Below are 12,714 nucleotides of genomic sequence, written 5' to 3'. Positions count from 1 at the left end.
AAATGATGTTGTTTTATGCAAATATTATCTAATTTGCTGTATGTGAATATAGTGAGGAAAAAGGATCGACTATGTTGAGTGATGAAACAGAGCCTGCTGGAAATCAGAGGCAAATGTTGAGAGGCCCTGAGACTCAGTGTTGAGTTACATATTCCATATGCCCAGCATTGCTCAAATTGGCTCACATGGTTCCTGAGGGGGCAAGCCCTTTCAACCATTCAACACAAATGGGCCGACTTCAGAGCACCTTTACTATATCGGCTCTCTAGTGTGAGAAACAGGAAGGTGGTGGGATTCAAAGAAAGTGAGGGACAGGCCTGGAAAACAGAACAGCTGGCAGAAATGTTGCAGACAGCACAAAGAGCCTTGTTCTCCTTCTTATGACACACTCGTATCTTATACACAGTCACTGAACTTTTCTAATACCATTCATGCCAACTCAACCTTTTTTCTGTTTCTGTCGATATGTAGATCAAAGGTGAAGCTAACAAAGTCTGTCTGCACTACTCATGGCAGCTACGATCTATTAATTCATCAACTGTCCATCCTGTTCTGATCGATTCCTTGACGGTCAGGGCAAAAGACAATGAGATAACATCAAGCTGAGAACCGTAAAGCGGATTATTTAGTGTATTTCAGGAATTTATTCACAGCTTTGATTTACTTTACAGTCGGCCATATTCGCTCAACTCCACACCAACGTCACCCCTCTGGTAGCAAGGTTGTGATGATAATGTCACCCCTCTGTGGCCTCAACAGGCCGTCCATTTATCAAAACCTTAAGCTCCTCTTTACATAGCAAAATGAGCCAAATATGATTGGACAAGACCCCATAGCTCTAGGGTCAGGCCCCAGCGAGGAACATGTGTCTCTGGAAGGGAAGGCCTTGCTGCTCCCTCAGCCAGTCAACATTCTCCAGTTTGTGCAACAAATCCTAATGAGACTGTTCCCTGTGGGGGGAACCGGGGCCTGTCTGTGGGGATTTGTCTGAAGAGCTAAACAACCAAGGGAAGATGTGAAGCAACCACTGGCTTTCACCCTCACTCTCTGACTCACACACACAAAAACCAAGAGTCCTTCAATAAAGGAAGTGAAAAGGTGTTCTGGAAGCTGAGAGTGGGCTGAGATTTTAAAACGTGTCAAATATTAGCCAGATATTACAAATAATTAAGGCTGAAAGTTAATGAGTCAAAAACACAAGCTAGCTTTGGTATTTGAGTTTAAATTACAATTGAGTTTAACAGAAAAAACCCAAAACCAAAAAGAAACCACCTTCACTTTGTTTTGTAGAAGAAAAAAATAAAGAAACTAGTCGTCATATTATTGAAAACATTAGGCAACAAGGTTGTGAAATATTATCCACCTCAAACTAACATACTGGTCACAAATTCAAAAACCAAACATGGCAAAGTTTCCATCTGGGGTTGATATTCCCATGAAGTCAATACGCACCGTAAGAGTTTACCAAGAAGAGACAGCAGGACAGGAATAGGTTGATGTTCAAAGACATTCCGATGTTTCTAATCTATTGTTGAGGTCAGTCCACCTTCACCACATTCATCCACTTTCCCTCTCTGTGCCCCTTCCTTTTTCAGAAGGAGAACTGTGAAGGAAATGCTTTGTAGCAAAGCTCAGTTTTAAAGTCACATGGCCATATATTACAATGATACACTCTGACAACTCTATTGACCACACTACATTTTTTCAGAGGGGGGTGGAATAAAATAGTGGCACTAATGCGCAACACCTGTTCCTTTTCAGCATCCGTCAGTATATCAAATATACAAACAGTGACAGCTGTGGTGCAGGCAGTGATACGGCCAGGATCTGGGTCTGCTTCAAGCAGAACAGAGAGAGCCAGGGGGGTTTCTTAGTGCACTTCTTTCCACACAGGTCAATAGCTGACTCTGAAAGCAGAGTGAGTGGCCAGAACCTGTAATAACTCACATATGCCTTTTTCAAGAGAACTATTGATTTATATAATCTAAAGCCCAGAAACCAAGGGAAAAGAGCATCAGGCTGGCTGAGTTCAATTATGAGCTCCATAAAGACACTGAGAGGAGCTGATGTGATGGATGGGCTGCAAGATGCAATGATAGAAGTCGTGCCTCGGGATCCTTTATGTGCCAGAGTCACACCCCAGACATACGCTCAGATACAATCAGAGAATCAATCTCTTAGTCAGGGGTTTAATTAAGAAGTTCTCTGAGTGATGGAGTTTCAGCTTTATGTATTGTATGAATACATCTTCACACAAGGACAGACTTTAGATATCATGTCTAAGAAAACAACATGACAAGAAAGAGGTCATACACAAACAAGACATTGACTCTTCATGAGAGCAGCTCTTGAGTTAAAGCTGAACATGTTCCTTCTGAAAAACACAAACATGGACGACATTTGATTACCATTGAACAAACAGTTGTTCAGATCAAGCAGCAACCTCCAGTCTCAAAATATGAAGCCCATGTGAAAGTGTTATAAACTGCAGTTCATCAAGCGTCCACTTGAGGCTGGTTGCAGAAACACAGGAAACCACATCTTTGCAGCATTAATAAACATGTTTACAGCCTAGTTCAAAAATGGCTTTGGTCTGAAGAGCTCATTTCTCCATCGGCTTCTTCGATTGGCTTCAAAACAGCGCTTTAGAAACAGATTGGAGACTTCACGGATACTACGTCCATTATTTATACGGTCTATGGTTCAGAGTCTGAGGCCAGAGGAATTTTCCAGTACTTATTCAGATAACTGAAACAGGGGGGGGGGCAACAGAATCAAGGTTTTGCATGCATGGGTAAAAAACGTTTGAGCTGATAAATGAGGAACAGGGAAGTGAGAGACTAAGGAAACCTTAGACCTCCATCCGCCTGCTTGCTTAACATCCTTTACCTAACTCCTGTCTAGATGTCTGTCTGAGTGCAGATGAAAGATGTGGGGTGTAGAGAGTGGGGGAATACATGCAGAAAATGGTCGCGGCTCGCGAACCAGTGACCTCTGTGATGAGGACTATAGCCTCTGTATATGGGGCAGCCTTACTGCCAGATTCCACCAGATCTGTGTCCGTCACAGCACCGGATCTGATAGGTTTCTATTCTAGTCAATGTGTTCACTTCCACTGGATCCGCTCCATTGCGTTCCAGCAGGTCGGAGTCCTCCGGATCAGATACGGAAGACTTCTATTTTTGCCGGATGCCGGAGCACGACTCATCAATCAGCACAGAGCAGATGGAGCGGGACAGGAAGTCAGGCACCAAAACAAAATGAAAACATCCGGTTAATTTTCAGAATAAAACACTGTGTGTTATCACCAGATCGTATTTCACTTAACTACAACAACAAACCGTCATGATGAGCTGAGCCAGGCCTGGAGTCAACAGGTCAGAGGTTTTCAGAGGACCAGAAAGACAACATGGATGAAGAGAGGAGCAGGATTTAATAAGCAGCAATTATTGATTCAGTGGTTGCAGCGGGAAAACCTTGGTCACATGACTCCAGCTGTCCAGCGGTCCTGCTTCATGCTGAGTTCCGAAAACGCAAGTCTGAACAAAGCTCAGCGTTAGACCGCAAGGCCACTGGCAAAAACATCTTAATGATAATAATAAAACAAATCAACTCGAAGTATAAGATCACAACTTAAAAGTGTTTTTATGACATTGTCTAGTATAGTAGTAACTGCATACTCCATTTCATCATACAGGGGGTGAGATTGAATGACAGAACAGCAGCAAAAGGACTGTAAGGTGGGTTTATTTTTGTTAGATGTTTGAGATGTAACAAGCATTGCTTAGAGTTGCTTTACTAAAATCATAAATTATTTAAAATGAACAAGCTGTCTCCTTCATCCAACACTTTCAGTCAGCATTTCTAAATGTACAAGCTAAAACAGGAAACTAAAAAAAGGACACCAGGGATACTGCTGTCACACGGCTCATGACTGAACACAGGTTAGGTTTGTTAGAAAGGTCCAGAATCTATCGCCTCTTTTTCTAACCCTCACAATAAGACGACTGTCTGAGTGTCAGCTCCTCTCCTCTTCACTCCTCTACTTACTGAATATTTTCCTCCATGAATTGCAAAGTTTTATATTCAGGAGAAATTATGGCATATCATCAGCAGACAGACCAAACCCATTTCAGACCAGGCTATTAAAGAGCAGATTAAAAGTCTGATTTGTTCTCAGGCAATTGAGATGGATGATAAATGTTAAATGGACTGACCTTATATGGCAATGTTCAGGTCTCTGATCACTCAAAGCTCTTTAAACTGAGAAGCATTCACACACATACATGGACGATGCTCAAAGCTGAGGCTTACCATGTTTAATCTAATCTTCATCCACTCAGTCACACAAGAAATTGGAGGGTCAGTATCTTGCCTGAGACGACTATAAGCAGCAGGATATTGAAAAAAGTCAATCTTGTGTTTAGTGTGATTACACCCTGCTCAGCAGATACTTCTGGTGGTAAAATCACTAAGAGAAAACACAGAAATTCAGAGATCACGAGATGCTCGTGACAAACGTAGCAATTTTGCCAACAATGACAAAATCCCAAAATACAAAAGGACATTTCATTCTAAAGAGGATGTAATTTTACTGACTGAAGCAATTAAAGCAAGCTTACCAGAGCAACACAAAACTCTGGACATCATAAAGACTGATTTAGAAACAGCAACAACTGGCTTGCCAAAAGAAAATGATACAGAAATTCTTGCCAAAATAAGGATGGACCAAAAAGTGACAGGGAAAGAAGTTGTTAGCGCCAGCTGCTTGGGCCAGTTGTTCATGAGTTTTAAAAGTCAGGATAGACGGATTCATAGTGAGATAGGAAAGGGTTGGTGAGAGACATTACAGGATAATATGCAATGATAGTTGACAGGGAGCGAGGGACATGAAAGAGCCATGAGAATAAGGTCAGAAGGAATCGAATGTGAGCCCTATATCACTGACGCAAAAAAGCTGATTCTGAGCTGAACACATTTATCTGGAAATCAGTAGGCGAGCCTTGGCTTGATTCTTTAGTTATATTTTCTCTCCAAATTGCAGAAAGTGAACCTAGATAACAGCTGTGGGAACGGGCTCAGCTTTATAGATTACAGAGGAACTATAGTTATAGTTCTAATGGTGCTAGAAGCTTCTGGGTTCTTTGCTGGGATAACATGGGGTAATTTTGTCGTAATAAAAGTTACTTACAGAGAAAGATTGATGGAAAAGAAATGGTGCTGTGCTGGTAACTAATAGTTAGATGTCAGTCTCACTATCATAGAATATTGTTATATGAGAATATGAGAAAAGAACATATTGTAGCATTACTTTTAGTTCTATGATTTAAATGGGACACCAAATCCTGCAAATTTGCATTTAAAGGCAACTTGCATGGATATTGCAAATATGAATTTTAAGAAACAGACATTTCAAAGAGATATGAAGATAACACAAGCACCCTTTCTAAACATCCAAAAAGGCGCACACACACAAACACACACACACACACACACACACACACACACACACACACACACACACACACACACACAGGACTGACTCTGTGAAGTCTGTGCTGTGGAGTTGGTGTTAGGCCTCAGGAAGGATAACACTGCCCCCTAGTGGTCTCAGAGTAAAAGAAAATACTTGACTTCATGCACGGGATGATAAAAAAATCAACACAAAATAATAAAAAAAAACGCAGAATATTATTATTATAAAGAGCTTATGTGAGAATTGCAAGACAACCACAGTGTGGAAACATACTCCATTAGTCATCTTTCCTTTCACTACATGGCAGCTATTATGTGAGCTTGCACTATGTTCTGTCTTCCCGGGTCATTATCTATGATCTATGATTCACACACACAAACTGACGGTAAACACCTCATATTTGAATCGCTCTGAGTGTGTTTTTCATACTGTGTAGGCTCATAAAAACCTGGTGCAAATTTACTTTTTTCTTACTTTTCTATCGATTCATAAGATAGAAGTGTAGAAGTGTACATAGTGTATATATCTGTTATATTTACTATATTTTGTTTTAGATTCACTTTTTTCATTATTATCATATATATTCACTTTATCATTATTACTATTACTATTATTTTTTTTTATTCTATTTATTTATCTATTTTTTTTAACTATGTAAGCACATTGTTGTATTCTCCTGTCCTGTGTTGTTAGCTGCTGGAACAAACAAATTTCCCCCAATAGGGTATCAATAAATTCTATCTATCTATCTATCTATCTATCTATCTACCTATCTATCTATCTATCTATCTATCTATCTATTTATCTATCTATTACTGAGGAATAATTAAGCTTTGGTGGTGAAACATGTAGGTGGAGATGTAACTTGAGATTAGGGTATGAGTTTGAGAGAGTTCAGGTCAGTTGAACCTTTTTCAGGTACTTACTGTGATTTCTTCAGATGAGCAGCGTGTTTGTGTTTCCTTGTTTCTGACAGCGATGTGATGACCTCACGTTGCAGCATCCAAGAAACTGTGATAAGGAAAGAAACAGAGTCACAGAAACAAAGTGAGTAAAATTTTCCCAGCAGATGAGATATGATTATAACATAACTGCAGACCAACAGGAACTGAGAATGGCATTTTTATTGTTATCAAAACAACAACAACAACAACAACAACAACAACAACAACAACAACAACAACAACAACAACACAGTGCCTCAGGTGAATTGAAGAAATGGAATGTTTAGACTTGGGCCTCATGTCATGTAAATCAGGTTTCCTTATAATACACAAGTATATTGATTGTAGGAGCCACAAATTAGGGATTTAAATGTGTTTTTTATCTTTTTTTGAGGTTTAGGTTAGGTTATTGTTATTTTTGTAGTGTTATTTCCATTGTTTGATTATGGTATGGATTACTGTGTTATCACGTTGATTGGTAAATAGCAGGTCATATGGTGGGGAAATTCTACTCATTTAAGCCACCTGTTTCCTATTGTTGGAGTTGGAGAGAGGGGATGAGCTGGGTCGCTGTATTTTTTTGTTGACTGCTATTTTCGTTGATCACTGTGATCACTTCCATCATCAGTTTTGTGCACTTTATCACAAGTTGATTATCTTTTTTCATTAATAAAAGGTTAAACGTATTTTTTGGATCAGAGATTGTTTGCTTTAGCACATCAGACAGTTTACTAGGCCCAACCTCAGCCTCTCAGTGGCTTTTGTCTCTTTGTAGTTGCTACATTGATTCTTTAGACAACAATAGAATATTTGCTAGTTCACATTAGTAGGATTCCGATTTTCGTCCAGACAAGACAAAATGAAGCTGTGGAAAAACAACTGACTGTCTCAAACAGAGTTACCCTTTCATAGATCATGCAGATTCAAAACCAGTTCCTCTCCTCAGTACGACCCACACACTCAGGCCTCCTTGCCCTTTATTTTCCCTCTTTAACTTCAAAACTATGATTTGGCTCAAGAACTGCAGGTCACGTTTGAGTGCTGTTAAGAAGCTAACTGAAGAGGATTAGTTTACTAATGTACATGAACACTATTAGAACTATCTAATGACAGAGCATATGCACATGGTTTTCACATTTTTCCAATATGTCTTGTTTTTTTCTGTTTGAACAAAAGTCTGAGGCTATCCTGACTGTTCAGCACCACACGCTTTATCATTACTGGATAAAGACATGTTTGATTAGAGTACAATTTGGTGGAAATGACAAACTGAAAACTATTTTGAGGGTTAGAGTTTGTTGTCTGTACTTGAGTATTATACCTAAGTTCATTTTTTGAGTATCTGTACTGTACTTGAGTTTTATTTTTGGGGGAACTTACTCTTCTACATTTAGAAGACAAATATCATACTTCTGACTCCACTACATTTCTATCGATGCTCTAGTTACTCACTACTTTTGCTTTGACGTCAGCTGATGAATTTTCTTTCCTGAAATCAGATTCCAAAGACTGTAAACTGTTGGTGTACTTGTGTTTGGTTTGTCTCAGTGGTGTAGCTGTACCTCAGTTGAACGTAGAGGAAACATAGATCAAACGTTACTCAGATCAGTCCGTTCATTTAGTCTTGGTGATGATGGCTATGACCGAGAAGGATGATGATTCTCTAACTTAGCACCACGGACATATTTTAAACCAACGTTAGAGGTTTTGAAATAAAGAATGATTGGTATTGTTGTAAATCTCTAATCTGTTTACCACACAAACTTCATTACAGCCTACAAAACATCAGCATCTAACCTGAGAAAGTATGTGGAGGTCTGTGTTCAACACACTGGTTTTATTACAGATGAAAATTTGAGACTTGTCTGTGCTTGTAGTAACTTATTTTATATTTCACGGTATACTTTTTAGATATGAAATCATGTTTTCTAGATAAACATAACAAAGCAGAATGAACACCCATGCATTCTTGATTGCACTCACGCTGTGTGTATTTTAAAAAGTACTTTGAATATTTCAGTATTTTTAAAAGCAAGTACTCCAGTGGCCTCATGTACAAAGACTTGCACGGATTTCCTACTGAAACATGGCGTACGCTCAAATCCAGAAAACGTCACACGCAAAAAAATATCCTGATGTATGAATCTGTGCGCAAGGATCAACAGCTGTAGAAACGTGCGTACACCAGCCATGAAGTTGGAGTGAGGCACCGCACATTTCCACAGTCACTTCACTGTTGATACATCTGTACTTTGAGGTGAAAAACAGCGTACGCCACGTTTTTGTGTGTACGCAACCTTTGTACATGAGGCTCCTGGACTTTTACTTAAGTAATAATTTGACGGAACATCTTTCACATGTATTTGAGTAATGTTTGACCAGGAGGATCTATACTTTGACTTAAAGCTGCTGTTTCTAGTCACAGAGTAAACATCTGTTCAGAGAGAGGGACATCGAATGTCAACACTACCCCTCCCAGACAGATTTCCTCTTAGCCCCTCAACACAGATCGGTGTATGCAGTCATGATAGTGCCGGACTCAGTAGGGGCCGCCCCTTAACCAATCAGGACAGAGTATTGGAGATTAGCTATGATTGGTCCATCATAATGGGAACAAGGGGAATAATATAAAGCATTGGAAAATGCAGAGATTTCGCAAAAGTCTCAAATTACTCAGCTTACAGATGAATATAGATGGGTGTTATGACCTTTTCTCCAAACACAGCAGAAAATAAGTAACATTTTTTACACCATTCCTACCAACAGCAGCTTTAAGTAATGAAGACCTGGACTTTTTCCACCATTGGGTGTGAGGCAGGTGTAGTGGGCAGTGTCTAAGAAATTAGTTAACCAACTTTTTATCAAAACAGCATCCTGGACCAAACTGGGATTTCAGGCAGCAAACAAGATCCGGATCAAGACAGCCTCCCGCAGAGTCTGGAAACAGGAGTCCAGTTAGGCTTTGCTTTATAGTAGTTCTAAACTTTAAAACAATAAGCAGAAGGGGCTGTACAAAAGATTATGTTTATCACATCCAAACCAGCTCAGGTTATGCTGTGCAACATGAAGTGTTATTTCAAGTTTTAAACTTTGTATTAGTTTAACATGGCGTCAGTGAGAATCCAAAACATACTTTCAAAGGGGTTTAGTTCAGATCTGGTTGGAAGTTTTGAGTGTTGGTCTAGGCTGGACCCTGTCCCTGAGTCAGTCCCTGTAGGATCGCTTTATCATTACAGCTTCGGCCTTAACGTCAAATCACAGTATCAGCCAAGCTAGCGATAACCTCTGATACCTTATCCCCTCTCCTGATCTCACCTGAGAGACTCCACAGCCACACACACACTGTCTCATTGTCAGAGTGCTTCAAACTCTGGGTGTAGTGTTTTACTTTCCCACCAAAACAAAGCTCCTGTGTGCTCTCTCCATGTTAGCTCACTTCATGTTAGCTGCTAGCCGCTGCCAGCTAACACCGCCGATCAGAACAGCTGGCTCCTGCACGGATAGAGGTTTCTGTGTGTCACAGAGTCCATACTCACATGGGGGGGAGGGGGGGAGGTACCCACCGGGCAGGAAAGCAAAGACACGCTGTGATCCACTGGAGGATTAGAGAAGGGATCCTGGTCTGTGACTTCAGTGTTGTGCTGGGTGCCGATGTGTCCACTCTCTCTTCAGGCATCAAACCATGTTGGGTGGGCAGCTGCGCAATGAAGCTGCGTCCTGATCCACTCGGACATTTACAAAAGTACAACAGAACACTAAAGTACAACTCAATCTAACCCGACTCCATGGAGAGTTGTCTTTAATTAAATTTATATATAGTGGCACCTTTATGGAAGCGCACTTTAACTTTATGAAACTTTGCGTAAATAATTGGATTCATGTATAAACTAATAAAAGCCTACCTGTTGATCAGGGTTTTTAAAATAATGTTGTCTGTGATCTCAATCTGCACCTTTTTTGCGAATTAGTTGCACCTTTTAAATGATTGACTGTTTTTTACTTATTGCCTGTAAATCTGCTCTATACCGTGCATTATTTATTTTGACGTGTGCTGCTGACCTCTTGGTCAGGTCACCCTTGTGAAAGAGGTATTGATCTGAATGGGTTCTATCTGGTTAGATAAAAAAAATAAAATAAAAACATATTTATGAAGAGTTCATTTGCAAAAACAGATAACCCACTTTTTAAAAAATGTCAAAATGTTTCAAAACACATTTTTACTAGCTGGTATTATCAATCAACTGAAGTTGGGTGACTTTGATCATGTCAAAATAAAATTACTAATTAGACGTATCTTAAAAATATAACTTTATTTGATATGTATATTCAGAAAAAATACGTTTCTTTAAATTTTCTAAAAACTGAGTTATTTTTGCAAATGAACTATATAGGCTATATAAAAATCAGGTAAATGTAACAGAAATTATGTTGTTAATGTAAATATCTGCTTTCAACAATTATTTCAAGTCAGACTCTTCATGTTAAAGCTGCTGTTGGTAGGACTTGGGGGAAAAAAGGTTACTTTTTTTCTGCTGAGTTTGGAGAAAAGGTCATAATACCCATTGGTACTCATCTGTAAGTGGAGTAATTTGAGACTATTGTGAAATCTCTGTGTTCTCCAATGCCTTTGTATCAAGCAATGCTATTATTCCCCTTGTTCCCATTATGATCGACCAATCATAGCTAATCTCCAATCATCTGTCCTGATTGGTTAAGGGGCGGCCCCTACCACGTCCTCCGATTGGTTATGAGTCCGGCACTATCATGACTGCACACGCCGATCTGTGTTGGGGGGCTAAGAGGAAATCTGTTTGGGAGGGATAGAGTTGACATTCAATGTCCCTCTCTCTGAACAGATGTTTACTCTGACTACCAACAGCAGCTTTAATTTAAATATCTGCATTCAACAATGATTTCAAGTCATACTCTTTTTGTTTATACAAAAACATGTAAAAGCAGTCTGGAATATAAAAGATAATGCTGATAGATGTAGCTGTCTGAAAGCAGTTTGTATTCTTGTGTCATTTTGTGGCAGCCTATCTGGGGAAATATAGGGAACTCCAGAGGGCACTACAAGGAAGAAATATTGTCACTTATTATCCCATGTTTAATGTCTGATTAAGTAAGAAACATTGCTTTGGAGATGAGCCACTGGAGATGTGATCATTTGTATCTCCTGCATACAAATTATTATCGTATGCGCACAAGATGATAATTTGTGATTACTTACTTTCATATGATAATGACTTCACTACCCGTAGCCTATTTGCCATTTGTCATTAAATGCCATAATAAGGCCTATCCAATAATTTTCTATGTTGATTGTGTGAACATAGTTTATAATGTATTCATGTTAGGGTTACACTTGGACTGTGTTTTTGTGAGTAACTTTAGTTTCCACTGCTGCACAGATTTGAAGGGTGCACACTGTTTTGTATTGATAAGAAACCAGCTGAAATACCTTGAAAGTTTTTCTAGATGATGGTATGTTAATTTGTGTGGTGTTTGAGAGTCTCAGAATATAATATCATACACTGTTGTGATTAAATTGATTTCCTGTTTTGTAAAATCAGCCCAAAGTGATGCGTTCCAATCTAGATTATAAATGCATCACTTTTCTCTCTTGTGTTCAACGCTTCCCTACAGTTAGCTGTATTAATGTTGTCTTCAAAATACTACCTTAATGACTGCACATTACTATGGACACTGCGCTACCATGGTGAGATGTAAAGCCCTGGAACAATGCTGAACCATAGGCACCGAACGCACGCCAGCATAGCCAGCATAGCCAGCATAGCTCTAACGCCTCTCACCTTCCACTAACCAAACCACCTCAGTGTATCCTTAAATATGCACTGCACTACATTGAAGTTAAACAAAATGTATTGCTTTTTTGATGGCTGGTATTTGTCATGATTGGATCTTATCTAGATGGTGGGCACGCAAAAAATGTCTATTAGTTTTAACAAAATGTTCCTATACCTAACCAAGTGGTTTGGATCCCATAACCTAATTAAATAGTTTTGGTGATCAAGTAATTGAACAAGTAAGTAAATGCATTTCCTAAATCTCGCCAAGTGACATGCGATATCTGGTGCATAGTTAACTTGAGTGGGTTGCACTTTGGTCAGGTTTAGTTATTGTGGTTTGGGCCAAATTGAGGAGTTAGTGTTGAGCCTGGTTTTATGTGGGACTTCAATTTAAGAGATTATAACCTACTACCAGAAACCAACTTTGACCTAACCAGGCTTTATTTGTAACATCCGTCTCCACAACACTTAAACTCAATTTAAC

At 39.4% G+C, this 12,714-nt stretch overlaps 1 protein-coding gene across 4 annotated transcripts in view; it reads right to left on the bottom strand.

The window, feature by feature from the left end:
• Window positions 1-10,118, bottom strand: part of disp1 (dispatched homolog 1 (Drosophila)) — a 90,275-nt gene extending 80,157 nt beyond the window's left edge. For 2 of the 4 annotated variants that reach the window (XM_034699334.1, XM_034699336.1), the window contains exons 1-2: window positions 9,957-10,118; window positions 6,403-6,487 (exon numbers count right to left, since the gene is read on the bottom strand). The gene's annotated coding sequence lies outside the window, so the exon portion shown is untranslated. Of the gene's footprint in view, window positions 1-6,402; window positions 6,488-9,275; window positions 9,353-9,956 lie in introns of those variants that run through there. The other 2 variants (XM_034699335.1, XM_034699339.1) reach the window with 2 other exon arrangements.
• Between the last annotated feature and the right edge of the window lie 2,596 nt (window positions 10,119-12,714).

The sequence above is a fragment of the Notolabrus celidotus genome, chromosome 13, assembly GCF_009762535.1.
Source record: "Notolabrus celidotus isolate fNotCel1 chromosome 13, fNotCel1.pri, whole genome shotgun sequence".
NCBI lineage: Eukaryota > Metazoa > Chordata > Actinopteri > Labriformes > Labridae > Notolabrus > Notolabrus celidotus.
The sequence above is the reverse complement of the archived record's forward strand: the minus strand, read 5'-3'. Positions and strand labels throughout refer to the sequence as shown.